The sequence below is a fragment of the Rhinatrema bivittatum genome, chromosome 8 (genome assembly GCF_901001135.1).
Source record: "Rhinatrema bivittatum chromosome 8, aRhiBiv1.1, whole genome shotgun sequence".
Classification (NCBI taxonomy): domain Eukaryota; kingdom Metazoa; phylum Chordata; class Amphibia; order Gymnophiona; family Rhinatrematidae; genus Rhinatrema; species Rhinatrema bivittatum.
Genome location: NC_042622.1, coordinates 131,757,393 through 131,776,082, shown reverse-complemented (window position 1 = coordinate 131,776,082; position 18,690 = coordinate 131,757,393). Strand labels below are relative to the sequence as shown.

Below are 18,690 nucleotides of genomic sequence, written 5' to 3'. Positions count from 1 at the left end.
TACAGTACCTTTTGCAGCTTGCAACTCTCTCAATCATAGGTCACGTGCATGCTGGACAATGTCTGTGGAAATTTCCATTTTAAATGCTGCTTTGGCTTCACAAGCAAGTGTGTCTCCAGCTGTTTTGGTAGAACAGAAGAGCAGCCTTGATTGTGTGTTTGCCTGCATGCAACAGAAACTGCAGACAGAAGAATTGTTCGTGTTTGCTGTTTTGCTGAAGTCAACATTTTGTAGCCTTTCATCTTTGCCATAGCAGTTGTCATAACTTCAGTTTTCTTCAACCCCTGCCTGGAGCCTTGGCACAAGCATTAAATGCAGTACATAGTACAACATAACCAAAATCACTGCCACATAAACTGATGGGAGGCAAGAGAAAATGAGATGCTAGCCACAAATATTTTATTTTCTGTAATTGAAACCCAGAAAACAGGCAATAGTTACGCATGTGGAAGGGAAACCGGTGTATACTCTAGAGCAACAAGGCTTCATTGGGGGTGTCAGAAAATTTTTACAGCAAATTTGATATAGGAAGTGAAATTGATATGGCATTGAGACTTTGCTTAAGTTTTAAATATGATACCCATGGAAGGCAGAATTTCAAATCCTAGACAATAGTGTTAAGAGATTTCATTTGTGAGTAGGTAGGGACTTGGCTGAAAGAGGGTGGGAAGGAATCAGCATGTCATTATTGATGGCACATAGTCCAATGATAATAATATCTGGTACCACATGGGTGAGGGCTTAGACCATTGCTGTTTTTACCAATAATCTGGAGAAATGTATAAAACACAATATTGGCAGTTATGCAGATGGTATCAAAATGTGGTGGTATATATATTATGGGGCAGATTTTTAATCCTACGCACACGGGGTACATTTGTGCGTGCTACCCGGCATGCACAAATGTTCACCCAATTCTATAACATGCGTGCGCTGCCGCGAGCATGTTATAAAATCCAGGGTCGGCGCACGCAAAGGGGTGCACACTTGTGCACCTTGCGCGCGCCAAGCCCTAGGGGAGGCCTGATGGCTTTCCCCGTTCCCTCCGAGGCCGCTCTGAAATCGGAGCGGCCTCCGAGGGAACTTTCCTTTTGCACCCACCCCCCCAGCCCTACCTAGATCCCCCCCTACCTTTGTTGTCTAAGTTATGCGCGCCGGCCGGCTGCAGGTGCGCCATCCCCCGGCACAGCAGCTGTGCCGGAGGACTCGGGACCACCCCTGGACCGCCCCCAGACTGCTAGCATGCCCCTGGCTCCTCCCCTTCCTGCCCCTTTTTCAAAGCCCCGGGACATACGCGAGTCTCAGGGCTTGCGCACGCCACTGAGCCTATGCAAAATAGGCTTGGCGCATGCAGGGGGGGTTTAAAGGGTTATGCGCTTATATTACACGCGTAACCCTTTGAAAATCTACCCCTATCTGTTTTTCACGGACTTCAGCAATCACCAACCATCATCTGAACATGATTTTTTGGCAAGATACTGCAATGGCTTACCATTGCCCTTTAGCATTTAGTCTTCTCAAGTGGTCTCCCATCCAGTTACTAACCAGGACAAACCCTCTTATTTTCTAAAATATGGTAAAATTCAAGCTCACGCAAGGCAGTATTCTAACGGAAACCAAAGGGGCGGATTTTCAAAGGGTTACGCACGTAACCAGAAAACCCGCTCCTCCATGCGCCAAGCCTATTTTGCATAGGCCTTGGCGACACGCGCAAGCCCCGGGGCGCGCTTATATCCCGGGGCTTGAAAAAAGGAGCTGTTGAATGGGCGGGGCGGGGGGGGGGCAGGAGCCGTCACCGGCGCGTGCAACCTACGCCTGCCCAGAGGCAGGCGCAACTTCACGAACAAAGGTGAGGGGAGTTTAGATAGGGCTGGGGGGTGGGTTAGGTAGGGGAAGGGAGGGGAAGGGAGGCGGAAGGAAAGTTCCCTCTGAGGCCACTCTGATTTCGGAGCGGTCTCGGAGGGAACAGGGAAAGCCATTGGGGCTCCCCTAGAGCTCGGTGCACAAGGTGCACAAGTGTGCACCCTCTTTGCGCGCACTACCTCGGATTTTATAACATGCGTGCGGCTGCGTGCGCATGTTATAAAATCGTGCATAGATTTGTGCGCGCCGGGTTGCACGCACAAATCTACGCCCGCACGTAAGTTTTAAAATCTGGCCCATAGTTGTCAGACTGTAATAGTCACTGCAGGTCTCACTGATCTTACAAAGGGATATAGATAACATAAGTGAAATGAACAGTAAAGTAATTTAATATAGAACAATATGGAGTAATATACTTGAGGCATTAGAATAGGCAAGTGTTATAGACTTTAAATGGATATTTAAATTGATAACATTAATTAGGAAAAAAAGACCTTAGTATATTAGTTAATCATGAGGAGTCAGTAACTGTTCATTGCCAAGCAGTAGTAAGCAAAGCTAGCCATGTATTGGAAGCAAGGGACAAACCTGTCACCTATCCATAATACAAAGTCTATTGTAAGGTCACATGTGGTATAGAAGTGACATTCATTGGCAACCATTTTTTGAAGGGGTTAATAAACATGTGGATAAAGGTGAGCCTGACAGGTGTACTGTATATGGATTTTCAGAAGGCATTTGACAAAGTCTCCCATGAGAGGCTTCTAAGAAAATCAAAAAGTCATGGGATAGGAGGCAATGTACTTTTGAGGATTGCACAATGTTCAGAACATTGTGCAATCCTCAAAAGTTCTGGAGACCGTATCTCATAAGGGACAGAGATGGGATGCAGGCGGTCCAAAGAAGGGCAACCAAAATCGTGGGTGGTCTCCATCAAATGACTTATGAGGAGAGGTTGAAGAACCTAAGGGGTACATTTTATAAAAAAGCGCGAGCGCGTATTTTTGTTCACACACCAGGCGCAAACAAAAGTATGCTGATTTTATAAGATACGCGCGTAGCCGCGCATATCTTATAAAATCCGGGGTCAACGCGTGCAAGGGGGTACACATTTGTGCAATTTGCGCGCGCTGAGCCCTGCGCGCACTGCCCATTCCCTCCAAGGCCACTCCGAAATCGGAGCGGCCTCAGAGGGAACTTTCCTTCTGCCTCCCCCCACCTTCCAATCCCTTCCCCTACCTAATCCCCCCCCCCAGCCCTATCTACACCCCCCCCCCACCTTTATTCCCAAAGTTACGCCTGCTCGAGGCAGGCGTAACTCATGCGCGCGCATGGGCCGGAGCCACGCCCCCGGAATGTCCCCAGGCTGGAACCATGCCCGTGGCCATGCCCCCGGAACACCCCGGATGACGCACCACCATGACACGCCCCCGACATGGTCAACAACAATCCTTTTCCATTAGAAAGAAATCAGTAGAACTAGGGGGGTCACAATTTTAAACTCTAGGGAGGAAGACTCAGGAAATATTTCTTCTCAGAGAGTGTGGTAGTTGCCTGGAATGCCCTTCTGGAGGAAGTGGTGAAGACTAAAACTGTGAAGGATTTCAAAGAGGCATGGGATAAATGCTGTGGATCCCTAAAGGCTAGAGGATGGGAGTGAATGATAAGAGACATGGGGGTTGCTTTCTGGAATGGTGGTTACCCTTTTCCAGTAAGCCTTTATACGGTTAATGCAACTCCAACATTGCTCTCTGCTTCAATGGTAAGGGGAAATGAGGAAAAGATGATTTACATTCAGACAGCAACCAACAAGGACATTGAACTATACAGTTTGGGGAAAAAAATAAGCATGGGGGTAACTTGCTTGATGCCCCTAAGGGGTAGATTTTAATATGTGTGCGCATGCGCTTCCCGGCCCGCACACACGGACGCACCGATTTATTAAGATGTGTGCGCCGGCGCCCGCATGTTATAAAATCGTTGGGCCGTGGGTAGTTAGGGGGATAGGGAAGTTCCCTCCCAGTTCGCTCCTTAATTGGAATCATATTTTATAACATGTGTGCGGCGACGCAATCATGTTATAAGATAGCCGCGTCCATGTGCACACGCCGGGAACCGCACCCGATGCGTTTTTAAAAAAAATCTACCTTTTAGTGTAACTAAACAAGGGGGCATCCTCCCAAACAAAGGGGAAACTGATTTCACTACCTTCCGAGGAAGGACTTATTTATTCAAAGAGCATATATTGGTTATATTTTTATCAGACACAGTAAAGACTGCAAAACAAAATAACTTTAAAAGAAAATCAGGCACTTTTTGAAAGAAAAATGTGTTTGGTACAACAATATGAGTTAAAAGTCAGGGAGCCTCAGCCTGGCAGCATTAACTTGGTGTCGGGGTAAGCATTCTGACATAAGAGACAGCCCAGATTCATTGCCCCCACCCCACCCCTCTGCAGGATTTTGAGTCCTGGTGAAGGTTTTGCTCTAAACTGAGACCTTGCAGGTCTCTTATTGGGTCCCACATGTTGAGAAAGTCAGAGCGGGGAATGAATTGTGGCATTGCCCTGCTCATTCCTTTCCCCTGCAGCTTCGTGGTGGTTTCTCCCACCCGCCCTGCCCTCTTTGTTCTATTTGGCATATTTGTTGCCGTTTTGGCGGTAGACCCAAGCCTAGGGTTTATGTTAAACCTTTAAACTAATTAGCTTTGGATCTGGGTGGATGGCATGGTGTTAGTGTAACCAAGAGGGGTGGGGGTGGGCTGCTATGCAATGCAATGGGCGGTCTGTGAGGTCAGCGACAGAGCTTCTGGTATTCTCTTGTTGGGATGTGACAGAGAGGACTGGCCAGGTGGAGGAAGCATTGGTGGGCTGAAGTCAGTATACTGCTGGGATGTGGCGGTAGGCTGTCATGAGATCACGGGAGTTGTGCGTACATTTATGTGGCCTATTAGTTATTGTTTAGCTTGAGTTCTGATGTGTTGAGATAATAAACTGTGGCATTTGTTAAATCCATCATATGCATTCTGTGTATGTATTAAGGGATGGATTGGGAGGAAAACAGGATACCCACTTTCCCATGTTACTGGATTTTAGGGAAAGCACACATCCATGGTTTTAACCCACTTGTAATGTTTGAGGCCAGAATGGAATTTTTAAACTACAGAAATGGCTACAGATTCATTGTATATGAAGGTAGGGAAGGGGCTTAGCACCTTCTGGTCTCTCATATAAAGACGGTTGTTAGATACTTAACAGAAGGTTAGATTCAATGGATCGTGTTATGTAATTGAATAATTGAATGCACTGCTGCTCGATTGTATGCCTTGTTGTCTGTGTACATCAGTTTACATCTGCACGTGACCTGTCATAGTACCGGCTGTTTTTGGGCTTTATTACAGATCAAGTGTAAGAACCACAGCATGGTGTAAAAGGCTTTTGACTTGGTCTCTTTGATTTTTGATTGATCATAACTTGAATTGAAAATTTAAAAAAAACCCTCGAATTCCCATGGGTCCTTTTATATTTTCTAACTTGTTCTTATATGGAATTAATAAAATGAAATGAGAGCCTGCTGCAAAAACCTCTTCTTACGCGTTTCTCATCCTGGGCTTTCATTCTCTTTGTAGGCTTAAATTGAATGCCTTGTACCAGAAGGGTCACAATTAGGCTTCCCTCTGCACACTTATATTTTCATTTATAACAGTAACATAATGAACCAGGTATACTAGTTCATTTCTCACATTTTGTATCCATAGGGGGTAAAAGCTCAGTGCATCTGGCACAGGATACAATAATAGCAAAAGTTTATTCAAGTAGAAGATGGTATATAATTATTAGGGATGTGAAGTCGTTTTTTAAACGATTAAAATTATCGTCTGATAATTTTAATATCGTCTTAAATCGTTATAGAACACGATACAATAGAAATTCTAATGATTTATCGTTAAAAATCGTTAAATCGTGTTAGTGCGCACTAACGGGAGTTAGTGCGCACTAACTCGAGTTAGTGCGCACTAACTCGAGTTAGTGCGCACTAACTGAAAATGATACAAATTGACACTTTCCAGGTCAGTAAAGGTCAGTTAGGAATGAATATGTGTTCCTATTGGCTGGCTGCCCTCCTTATCTATTGATGTTAACCAGGTTCCCACTGAGGTGATGGTTGGGGGGATGGGAAATGGAAATGGAAAACTCAGAACACTAACAGAAAATGATTACAAATTATTGACACTATCCAGGTCAGTAAAGGTCAGTTAGGAATGAATATGTATTCCTATTGGCTGGCTGCCCTCTATCTATTGATGTTACCAAGGTTCCAACTGAGGTGATGGTTGGGGGGATGGAAATGAAAACTGTTAGTAGTTGACAAAAAAGTAATGTGATCAGTCAATATGACTAGAACCTGTGCCCTATTCCTGATACCAGGGTGTTGTGATCTTCCTGCACTCAGTGCCCTATCCCTGATACCAGTCTGAGACAGCTCCCTCCCTGCATTACTAGTGAGAGGCTGGCTTCACAGACAGGGGGGAGCTGCCTGACCCTCACTCCTGACTTCCCCCATGTCCCAGCTAGTGAATGGTGTGTGGGTGAGGGGGGGGGGGAGGATGGTGAAGTCTGAGACAGCTCCCTCCCTGCATTACTAGTGAGAGGCTGGCTTCACAGACAGGGGGGAGCTGCCTGACCCTCACCTCCTGACTTCCCCCATGTCCCAGCTAGTGAAATGGTGTGTGTGGGTGAGGGGGGGGGAGGATGGTGAAGTCTGAGACAGCTCCCTCCCTGCATTACTAGTGAGAGGCTGGCTTCACAGACAGGGGGGAGCTGCCTGACCCTCACTCCTGACTTCCCCCATGTCCCAGCTAGTGAATGGTGTGTGGGTGAGGGGGGGGGGGGGAAGGATGGTGAAGTCTGAGACAGCTCCCTCCTGCATTACTAGTGGAGAGGCTGGCTTCACAGACAGGGGGGAGCTGCCTGACCCTCACTCCTCCGGGGTATTGTGATCTTCCTGCACACAGTGCCCTATCCCTGATACCAGGGGTGTTGTGATCTTCCTGCATGCAGTGCCCTATCCCTATTAATATCAGGAGTGTTGTGATCTTCCTGCACGCAGTGCCCTATCCCTAATACCAGGGGTGTTGTGATCTTCCTGCACACAGTGCCCTATCCCTGATACCGGGATGTGTGCAAGAAGATCCCAACACCCCCGGTATCAGGAATAGGGCACTGTGTGCAGGAAGATCACAACACCCCTGGTATTAGGGATAGGGCACTGTGTGCAGGAAGATCACAACACTCCTGGTATTAATAGGGATAGGGCACTGTGTACATGAAGATCACAACACCCCTGGTGCCAGGGATAGGGCACTGTGTGCAGGAAGATCACAACACCCCTGGTGTCAGGGTTAGGGCACTGTGTGCAGGAAGATCACAACACTCCTGGTATTAATAGGGATAGGGCACTGTGTGCAGGAAGATCACAACACCCCTGGTGCCAGGGTTAGGGCACTGTGTGCAGGAAGATCAAAACTCTGGTATTAATAGGGATAGGGCACTGTGTGCAGGGAAGATCACAACACCCCTGGTGCCAGGGTTAGGGCACTGTGTGCAGGAAGATCACAACACTCCTGGTATTAATAGGGATAGGGCACTGTGTGCAGGAAGATCACAACACCCCTGGTGCCAGGGTTAGGGCACTGTGTGCAGGAAGATCACAACACTCCTGGTATTAATAGGGATAGGGCACTGTGTGCAGGAAGATCACAACACTCCTGGTATTAATAGGGATAGGGCACTGTGTGCAGGAAGATCACAACACTCCTGGTATTAATAGGGATAGGGCACTGTGTGCAGGAAGATCACAACACTCCTGGTATTAATAGGGATAGGGGCACTGTGTGCAGGAAGATCACAACACCCCTGGTGCCAGGGTTAGGGCACTGTGTGCAGGAAGATCACAACACTCCTGGTATTAATAGGGATAGGGGCACTTTGTGCAGGAAGATCACAATACCCCTGGTATCAGGGTTAGGGCCACAAGTTCTAGTCACAGTGACTGATCCCTTACTTGTTTTGTCAAGCTACAACTGTTTCCATTTCCCATCCCCCATATACTTTCAGTGGGAAGCTTGGTAACATGAATAAATAAGAGGGCAGCCAATAGGAATACATATTCATTCCTAAACTGACCTTAACTGACCTGAAAAGTGTCAAATTGTATCATTTTCAGTTAGTGCGCACTAACTCCCAGTTAGTGCGCACTAATCGGAAAAAACGATTTTTAATGATTTTTTAACTAAAAAATCGTGCCTAACACAATTTTCTTGCCCTGCCACACGATTTCTATCGTTAAGACGATATGGAAAACGATTCACATCTCTAATAATTATACTCAGCTGTAACAACATTCATTTTTATAATTTAACTCCAATTTTGCTATTCTTCAGGGACTGACATTATGGAATAGTAATTAACCCCCTTTTAGGTGGATGGCCTGAATCAGAGTACATGGTTGTTCTGGGGCCATAAACTCCCTTCTCTTGCTCTCTTTCTCATGTCTCCGAGTGCTGGGGTTCTTTCCGGTGGGAAGGAGGATTCAACTTCCAGGTCCCAAGGCATATAGGGGCGGCCATCCACAGTCTCTCAATCTTTTTCTCACAGATGTACTCATGCTTAGGATGTCCTGACTTTTCGGGCATCTTGTATTCTCTCAAAAAACACTGAACACGCTGATAGGGTATGCCAACCAAACTTTTCTGCAACCAAAAAATACTTCCAATCCAATTAGCAAACAAAAAGCTGCAGCTGATCTTCTCACAAACTTAACTAAATCCAAGATTGGTTAAAAGGCAAAGTGAAAGAGGCTATTTTAGCCAAAACAATTCCTTCAAAAACTGGAGAAGGATCCATCTGAAAAAAATAGGAAACTGCATAACACTGACAAGTTAAATGTTAAACATTGATAAGACAGGCTAAAAGAGAATTTGAAAAGAAGCTGGCCGTAGAGGCAAAAACTCATAAAACATTTTAAACATTTATCTGAAGAAGGAATCCTGCAAGGAAGTTGGTTGGACTGTTAGATGATTGAGGGGTTAAAGGGGCATTTAGGGAAGATAAAGCCATTGTAGAAAGACTAAATGAATTCTTTGCTTTGGTATTTACAAATGAAGATGCTGGGGAGATACCCACTCCAGAGATGGTTTTAAAGGGTAATGATTCAGATGAACTGAACCATCAGTGAACCCAGAGATGTAGTAGAACCCAGGTTTCTAAAAGAAGTCAAAAATGAAATTTCAGATCTATTAGTTAAAATGTGTAATTTATCATTAAAATCATCCAATGTATGTGAAGCCTGGAAGATGGCCAATGTAACCCCAATATTTAGAAAGGGCTTCATGGGTGACACGGGAAACTATAGACTTGTCAGCCTGACTTCAGTGCTGGGAAAACCATGGAAAGTTTTGGAAACTATTCTGATCAAATCACAGAACAATATGATAGACATGGTTTAATGAGACCAGCTAGCATGGATTTACCCAACAGAAGTATTGCCTCAGAATTCCTGCTACATTTTTTTTGAAGGGGTTAATAAACATGAATAGAGGCGAGCTGACAGGTATACTGTATTTGGATTTTCAGAAGGCATTTGACAAAATCTCCCATGAGAGGCTTCTTAGAAAATCAAAATGTCATGGGATTGGAGGCAATGTACTTTTGTGGGATTACCAACTGGTTAAAAGACAGGAAGCAGAAAGTAGGATTAAATGGTAAGTGGGAGAGAGGTAAACAGTAGAGTGCCTCAGGTATCTGTACTTGAGTCTGGTGCTTTTTAATATATCTATAAATGATATGGAAAGGGGAATGACAAGTAAGGGTGATCAAATTTGCAGGGTGACATAAAATTATTCAGAGTAAGCAGCTAGAAGTTTCAAAAATAGAAAAAATGTTGAGATATTTTAAGCAAAAATAGTATGAGCATGTGGGGAAGGAAGGATCTCTTATGGCCAACTGGTTCAAGTAAGACCACAGGCAACACTGATTTATGGGATTAGGGATAAGCATGGAGATATTAAGTATTTACCTGAGGAGATTAATAAGCAATTTGCTTCACATTTCTCTGCTTTTTATAAAGCCCAACCTGCACCAGATATGGAGGAAGTGGTGGCCTTCTTGGAGCCTCTGGGCCTGGGTCATCTTGCGCCAGAGGATGTGATGGCATGGATGTCCCCAATAATGGCACACAAGATATTGTATGCTATGAAAATGATGGCAGAGGGAAAAAGTCCCGAGCCAGATGGTTTCCCTATTGAGTTTTATAAGGCCTTTGCAGAGCAGGTAGCCCCACATTTACAAAAGTTGCAGAAATAGGTGCTTTAACTGAAGCTCTCATAGTTCTGATATATAAAAATCCAAAAGACTGTATGGAATGTTCCTCATATAGGCCAATTTCTTTGATAAATGTGGATGTCTGGTTAAGATATTACAACTCAGGCTGGAAGACATTATGCCTGACTTAATTTACCCAGACTAGACTGGATTTATACAGGGAGGCTTTCTATTAATAACACAAGGCGTTTATTCAATATATTGCATATAGCCAATAAAAAGAAGATTGGGGTAGCTATAGTGTCCATGGACGCGGATAAAGCTTTCAATTGTGTGTCCTGACCATTTATCTTTGCAGTACTCTATCATTTCAATTTCCTGGAAGCTTTTATATCATGGATAAGGGCGTTATGTACTGGACCGAGAGCAAGGGTGATGTCAGGAGGGGTAGTGTCACCTTTATTATTAAATCTGGTAAAAGAGCCATTAGCTCAAGTCATCAGGGCATCCCAGGTGATACACGGTTTTTCGGTGGGTGGTGTGGCTCAAACAATATCTCTGTATGTGGATAACACATTATTCTCTTTGACAGATGTTTCTGGATCAATTACAGTGCTGCACTGGCTTCTGCACCAGTATAACTCCTTGTTGGGGTACATTGTTAATTATTCCAAATCTGAAATTATGCTGATTGAGATGGTTAAACAAAATACAAGGGGCATGCTTCAAAGAGCTCATATGGGGTTTCGATATCTGGGCTTATGGGTATCTAAAGACATTTCAAAATTGTACAAAGATAATTATACCCCACTGTTTGCTAAGATTCAAAAAGATCTTGAAAACTGAAGCAGTTATGAGAGATCTTAATATAGTAGCAATACTTTACGGTCTGAAGATCAGTTTAAGACACATGAAGTCATCTAAGGGCATGCAATCATATATGATCCCCATATAGGAAAATCCATAGGTATCTCAGTGTACATTCTCTCTTGATATGGAAGGATGGGCGGTGTCCAGTTTAAAATATTTAGGTCAGTTGGTGGATGAGGGAAGGTTAAAGTCATTGACTGATCTGGTGGAGGAGTTTCAAATAATACCTTCTACCAGGTATTTACACATGCAGTTGAACAAGGATATTAACAAGAAGATGGGGTAGAAGGTTCAGTGTGCTGTAAATTAAGAGTGCGGCTCTTAATATATGTCTCAATTCGGGTTGGGTCAGGAGAGCAGGAGACATCTAGTGGTTTGATACAAACCTGGAATAAGGTCCTGGGTATGAATTGGGATGGGAAAGTTTGGAAAATTATTTGGAATAGATCTTGAAAGATTACCATATGTGGTAAGAGGCAAGAATTGTTATATAAATTATTACATCAAATAGCCTAATTTAGTAAAGCTGGAAAGGAATGTTGGAGAGGTTGTAGACGTGAGAATAAAATAAATAAATAAAAATAAATGGAACATAACGCATAAGTGGTGGGATTGCTGTTATGTTCATTCCTTTTGGGCAGAGATAGTGTCCTGTATCGAAAAATTATGTAATCAGCGATTGGTTTTAACTGCTGCCCTTAGTTTGATGGAATGGTGGCCTGATAGGAAGCTGGTAGATCACCTGCTGCATGCTGCTCACCTTACAATAGCCCAACTATGGAAGAGATCTCCTGCAGTGGAATGTTGAAGATTAAAGTGGTGTAAATAGCTGACCTTGAAAAACTAACATGTATGTTAAAAGACCAATTGAATCAATATGATACCATTTGGAATGTTATTGGGTTTGGTGTTCTAGGGATGTTATAGATGGGTAAATGGGGGATATCCCTGGCCTAAATATTCTTCACAGCTATGAAAATATTTGGGAACTAGGGGTGAGCATTTGTTTGCAACGTATTGGCAATCCACAACGTATATGTCCATATTCGTTGTATTCGTGGGGTAGCGAAACGTACGCGATTTCCATGAATATAACATATCATCCATTCCATACGTTTGGCGGTGTGCACTTTTCTTAGGCCCATTTACAATCGGAGAACGCCATTTGGGTGTATCCATAGCTAAAACCAGCCCTTTCCTGTGAGTCATCAGTGACCTCACATCCCTGTCAGAGTGGGTCGGGCAGGTTGGCAAGGAGACCAGAATGCAAGGTATCAATGACAAGAAGTTTTGCAATGCAGCCAATCGCGCTCTCACTCAGTGGTCGGTGACGCTTTTCCTGATGACCTAGCACGATATATACTTAAGAACGTGATGTGCCACGCACTTTCTTTGCAGGGGTAATCTGGGGAGGCCGGGAGGTGGTCTGTCTCTGCAGAATGTGGCTGCACTCAGAGTTAGTCTGAGTTCTCAAATCTGTATTCAGTTGCTAGCTAGGTTAGTTACTTAGATAGAAAAATATATTTGTTCTTCATTTGGTTGCAGTGCCAGCTAGCTCTGTTTTTTTTTTTTTAAGCACTTTTTAGTTGATCTGAGACGGTCTCTCTGTGCCAGGGAGAGAAGCTGCTAGCAGTGGCATTTTGTTTAATTCACCCTCTGGGGTAGGTTGCAAGCACCATTTGGGTGTTGTGGGTAGGAGAGAAATATTAAATTTTTAGCTAGTTTGCTAGAATTTCTATTGAAAAATATATTTCATCGATTTTCCTGCTGTGCCAACAATTCCAGCTTTTTTAACTGCATTTGTTTAATTGAACTCACTCAGTTTCTCTGTGCACTGGGCATCAGTGCCAGTAGGCACTGGGTAGTTTAGCAGACTCAAGTATATTATTGGGACAGTCTGTTCAGCCAAATCCCCAGTGGGCCTCTTTTGTAGTTACAAGCTCGGTGTGTGCCCACACATTGGGGTAGATTTTTAAAGAAAGCGCGATCGCGTACTTTTGTTTGCGCAGCAGGCGCAAACAAAAGTACGCTGGATTTTATAAGATACACGCATAGCCGCGTGTATCCTCTAAAAATCCTGGATCGGCGCGCGCAAGGCTGCCGATTTTGGGCAGCCGGCGCGCGCCGAGCCGCGGCTGCCTGCCTCTGTTCCCTCCGAGGCCGCTCCGAATCGGAGCGGCCTCGGAGGGGAACTCTCTTTCGCCCTCCCCTCACCTTCCCCTCCCTTCCTCTACCTAACCCACCCCCCCGGCCCTATCTAAACCCCCCCCCTTACCTTTGTCCGTAGATTTACGCCTGCGAGAAGCAGACGTAAATTTACGCGCGCCAGCGGACTGCTGGCACGCCGTGCTCCGACCCAGGGGCTGGTCCAAAGGCCTGGACCACGCCCCCGGGCCGGCGCCACGCCCCCGACCCCGCCCCCGAAATGCCGTGCTCCGCCCGAAACGCTGCGTCATCGAGTCCCGCCCCCACGACACGCCCCCTTCCAAAAACTCCGGGACCTACGCACGTCCCGGGGCTCTGTGCGCGCTGGCGGCCTATGGAAAATAGGCGCGCCGGCGCGCAAGGCCCTGCTCGCGTAAATCCGGGCGGATTTACGCGAGCAGGGCTTTTAAAATCTGCCCGATTATACATTAGTGCATATCAAGGCACTGTGCCAGTGGGCACTGGGTAGTTTAGCAGACTCAAGTATATCATTGGGACAGTCTGTGCAGCCAAATCCCCAGTGGGCCTCTTTTGTAGTTACAAGCTCGGTGTGTACACACACATTACATTAGTGCATATCAAGGCACTGTGCCAGTGGGCAGGCAGTTTAGCAGACTCAAGTATATTATTGGGAACAGTTTTGTGCAGCCAAATCCCCAGTGTGCCTCTTTTTTACTTACAAGCTCGAGTGTTGTGCACACACATTACATTAGTGCATATCAAGGCACTGTGCCAGTGGTCACTGGGTAGTTTAGCAGACTCAAGTATATTATTGGGACAGTCCTGTGCAGCCAAATCCCCATGGGACCTCTTTTGTAGTTGCAAAGCTCGGTGTTGTGTGTGTGAGTGAAGTGTTTAGTGGACCCTTAGGCCGACCTGTGAGAGACTGGGGAGGAGGGTGTACTATAGTCCTCTCAAGAGTGACAGGTCGGGAGGCAATACAGGCAGGAGCTGGATGTGAGCTTCACCCTGGAAGCCGGTACTCCCCCGGGAGGAGCCCGTAGGAGCCCGGCCACTGGGACTTAGGAGATCACGGAAGCTGAGGCTGGAGCAGGCAGGAATCAGAAGACAGGCAGGAACTGAAGCAGGCTAGGACGGCAGCAAGCAGGAGCTGGAGCAGGACTGGCTACTGGAACCAGACAGGAGCTGAAGCAGGACTGGCGACTGGAACCAGACAGGAGCTGAAGCGGAACTGGCTAATGGAACCAGACAGGAGCTGAAGCAGGACTGGCTACTGGAACCAGACAGGAGCTGAAGCGGAACTGGCTACTGGAACCAGACAGGAGCTGAAGCAGAGCTGGCTACTGGAACCTGGAACCAAGCTGGAACTGAAGCAGAACAGGTTACCCGCAAGAAAGCCAGACAAAAGCAAGACTTGAGCACGGAGAGAACACAAGTCTCAGGCAGGAATGGAGTCGCTAACGCAATAGCGCACTCCGGGGCATGGAGCAACTGAGAACCGCAAGGAACCCCATTGCAAGGCAAAGTCCTGGGCTCCGCGGAGGCCTTACATAGGCCGCGGTGTCTGACATCACGGATAGGGCGGAGCCTTCAGAGGTGGGAAACGGCCTTCATAAACGCGGCTTGTGTGCGCGTGCCTAGGGAGAAAGCATCCAGGCAGGGCTTCATGGCAGTGTCCCCCCCGTGGCGATGCTGCGAAACAGGCCGCAGACCCTCGGAGACGGGCCGGGACCAAGGAGGTAAGGGCCTAGTCGCGACTGCCGCGACTTGGACCTCAACAGTACCCCCCCTCTTACGCCCCCTCTTAGCAGGTCTGGGTTTACCTGGGTGATCCTCATGGAAGGCTTTCAATAAGTCTTTATCAAGGATGTTGCGGGCTGGCTCCCATGTGTTGTCCTTGGATCCACAACCTTCCCAGGCGATGAGGTACTCCCAGCGACGTTGATGGAATCTGACATCTAGAACCTCCCGAACTTGGTAGGTGGTGTCTCCTGGCACGGAAGGATATGCAGATTCAGGAGCTCGGGGATGGTACCTGGAGAGGATGAGAGGCTTTAAAAGGGACACATGGAAGACATTGTGTACATGCATCGAGGAGGGTAAGCGCAAGCGATAGGAGACAGCTCCTACATGCTCAGCAATGCGGAATGGTCCACAGAATCTGGGGGCGAGTCTGCGGGAAGGAATCCGAAGTTGTAGATTCTTTGTACTCAGCCAAACACGGTCCCCTGGGAGGTAGACGGGTGCTGGCTGACGGTGGCTGTCTGCCCATCTTTTGGCAGCAAGGGCAGCTTTTTGCATCTTCTTTTGGATAGACGTCCAGAGGGCAAGTAGCTGGCGGGCAGAGAGTTGCACTGCTGGCAGTGCACTGGGTTCGGGCGAGGGCAAGGGTGGCTGAAGTTGCCTCCCATAGACGGCTAAGAAGGGAGAACTTCCTGTAGCAGAGTGTGTATGATTGTTGTATGAAAATTCTGCCCATGGGAGAAGCTTGGCCCAATCGTCTTGTCTCTCATTTACAAAGGAGCGCAAGAAGGTCTTCAGAGTCCAGTTTGTACGTTCAGTCTGCCCGTTACTCTGAGGGTGGAAGGCTGATGAGAGACTCAACTGGACCTTGAAACACTTACATAGCGCCTTCCAGTAGCGGGCGGTGAATTGTGGTCCTCGGTCTGATACGATGTCCTGGGGAAGACCATGAAGTCGGAACACATGTTGGACGAATAAATTATATAAACAAAAAGACAGAGTATTTAATTTCTCAATGCTGTGCTGACCACGAGAGTAATCAAAATTAATAGTACCACATCAGCAAGCCAGACAACGGCAGTGATAATACTTGCCGTCGGACCTCTCGTCACTTGCGGTTAGATGTTTTTTTAGGACACAGTTCAAAAGTGTGTATTTTAAATAAGCTTAACACTGTTCCCTGAGAGTCAACTCAAAAAATCAATCCCCCGACAGTGGCCGGTGATTCGCGATGTATCAATCGCTTCTTCAGGAGTGCGTTGTAAAATGCTGAGAAGGGTGCCGACAAACAAAAGAACAAAAAATTCAAACCTTTTCCAAAACTTCAAAACAACACAGTTACTTAACTTAAAGCGACACAGCCATGCCAACCTTCTTAGTGGACTCATACGTCTCAGACGCTGTTTCAATTAGAACGGGACAGCTGGAGCCCTGAAACTCCTTACCTTTAAAAAAGCCCGCGCTTTGTGCGCATGATGACGTCATAACGTTACCTACGTTTCTAAAGATTCGTTACCATAGTTGCATGTAAACAAAGCAAAATAAGAAGAGAGGTGAACTGCGGAATGATTAGAGAAACACTTGAAGTTCTAAGGAAGACTTCAAACCTTCAGGTTCCACAGTGCCAAGTCGATGGATCCAACGTTGTTCTGTGCGCAGAAGGCGAATATTGAAGTCCCCACCTCTGCAATTAGGAGAGAGTTGCTCAAGTACGGAAACTCTAAGATCATCAAAGGTGTGTTGAAAACGAGTGCAGTGCAGAGTGAGTGGAGCTGTCATCCGGCCTGTAGAAATGCATGACCGGTGCTCAATGAGACGAATCTTAAGTGCCCGTTGAGTCTTGCCAACGTATAGGAGGTGACAGGGGCATTGTATGATATAAATGACTCCTGTCGAACGACAGTCTGTGAACTTCCTCAGGATGAATCCATACCCTCTGCACATCCCTATTGGGTACATGTTTACTGTCATTGGCTTAAATTTGTATCTTGTATTGTTGGTGAACCAAAATGCTTTTTTTTTGTTATGTATATATGTGTGGCTATAAATAAAAAGTTAAAATTTTTCAGAGTAGTTAAATCACAAGTGGATAGTGATAAATTGCAGTAGGATCTTGTAATATTGGAAGATTGGGTATCCAAATGGCAGATGAAATGTAATATGGACAATTGCAAGGTGTTGTATATAGGGAAAAATAATCCATGCTGTAATTACACAATGTTAGATTTCATGTTAGAAGTTATCACCCAGGAAAAAATGTTGGTGTCATAGTGGACAATAGCATCTACTTCGTGTTTGGGTACTTGCCAGGTACTTGTAGCCTGGATTGGCCACTGTTGGAAACAGGATTCTGGGCTTGATGGACCCTTGGTCTGACCCAGTATGGCAATTTCTTATGATCTTATGTTCTTAATACATTGAACTCATCAGCTCAGTGTGCTATGATGGTCAAAAAGCAAATAGAATGTTAGGAATTATTAGGAAGGGAATGGTGAATAAAACAGAGAATGTCATAATGCTTCTGTATCGTTCTATGGTAAGACCGCACCTTGAGTACTGTGTTCAGTTCTGGTCACCATATCTCAAAAAAAGATATATTTGCACTGGAGAAAATACAGAGAAGGGCCACCAAAATTATAAAGGGGATGGAATAGCTCCCCTATGAGAAAAGGCTAAAGAGGTTAGGGCTGTGTAGCTTGAAGAAGAAACAGCTGAGGGGGTATATGATGGAGGTCTACAAAATCATGAGAGGACTAGAGTGGATAAATGTTAATTGGTTGTTTACACTTTTGGAAGGACTAGGGGACACTCCGTGAAGTTAGCAAGTAGTACATTTAAAATAAATCAGAGAAAATTCTTTTTCACTCATAACACAATTAAGCCCTGGAATTCGTTGCCAGAGGATGTGTTTAAGGCAGTTCTTAATTGGGTTTAAAATAGGTTTGGACAAGTTCCTGGAGGAGAAGTCCATAAACTGCTTTTAGTCATGTTGACTTAGGGGCGGATTTTAAAAGCCCTGCTCGCGTAAATCCGCCCGGATTTACGAGAGCAGGGCCTTGCGCGCCGGTGCGCCTATGTTCCATAGGCCTACCGGCGCGCGCAGAGCCCCGGGACTCGCGTAAGTCCCGGGGTTTTTCGAGGGGGCGTGTCGGGAGGCGTGTCGGATCGGCGTGGCGTTTTGGGGGCGGGACGCTGCGTTTTGGGGGCGGGCCCGGGGGCGTGGTTTCGGCCTGGGGCAGTCCGGGGGCGTGGCCGCGCCCTCCGGAACCGCCCCAGGTCGCATCTCGGCGCGCTAGTGGCCCGCGGGGATTTACTTCTCCTTCCGGGAGGCGTAAATCCCCCGACAAAGGTAGGGGGGGGTCTAGATAGGGCCGGGGGGTGGGTTAGATAGAGGAAGGGAGGGGAAGGTGAGGGGAGGGAACGGCGGCAGGCTGCGCGGCTCGGCGAGCGCCGGCTACACGACATCGGCAGCCTTGCGCGAGCCGATCCTGGATTTTAGCTGATACGCGCGGCTACGTGCGTATCTACTAAAATCAAGCATACTTTTGTTTGCGCCTGGTGCGCCAACAAAAGTACGTGAAGGCGCACTTTCTTAAAATCTACCCCTTAGGGAATAGCCACTGCTTATTACTGGTATTAGTAGTATGGAATCTTTTTAATGTCTGGGTGCTTCTCAGGTATTTGTGTCCTGGATTGGCCACTGTTAGAAGCAGGATGCTAGACTTGAT

At 46.3% G+C, this 18,690-nt stretch overlaps 1 protein-coding gene across 1 annotated transcript in view; it reads left to right on the top strand.

Moving 5' to 3' along the window:
- Window positions 1–18,690, top strand: part of CACNA1B (calcium voltage-gated channel subunit alpha1 B) — a 1,161,590-nt gene that overhangs the window by 562,938 nt on the left and 579,962 nt on the right. The window lies entirely within an intron of this gene.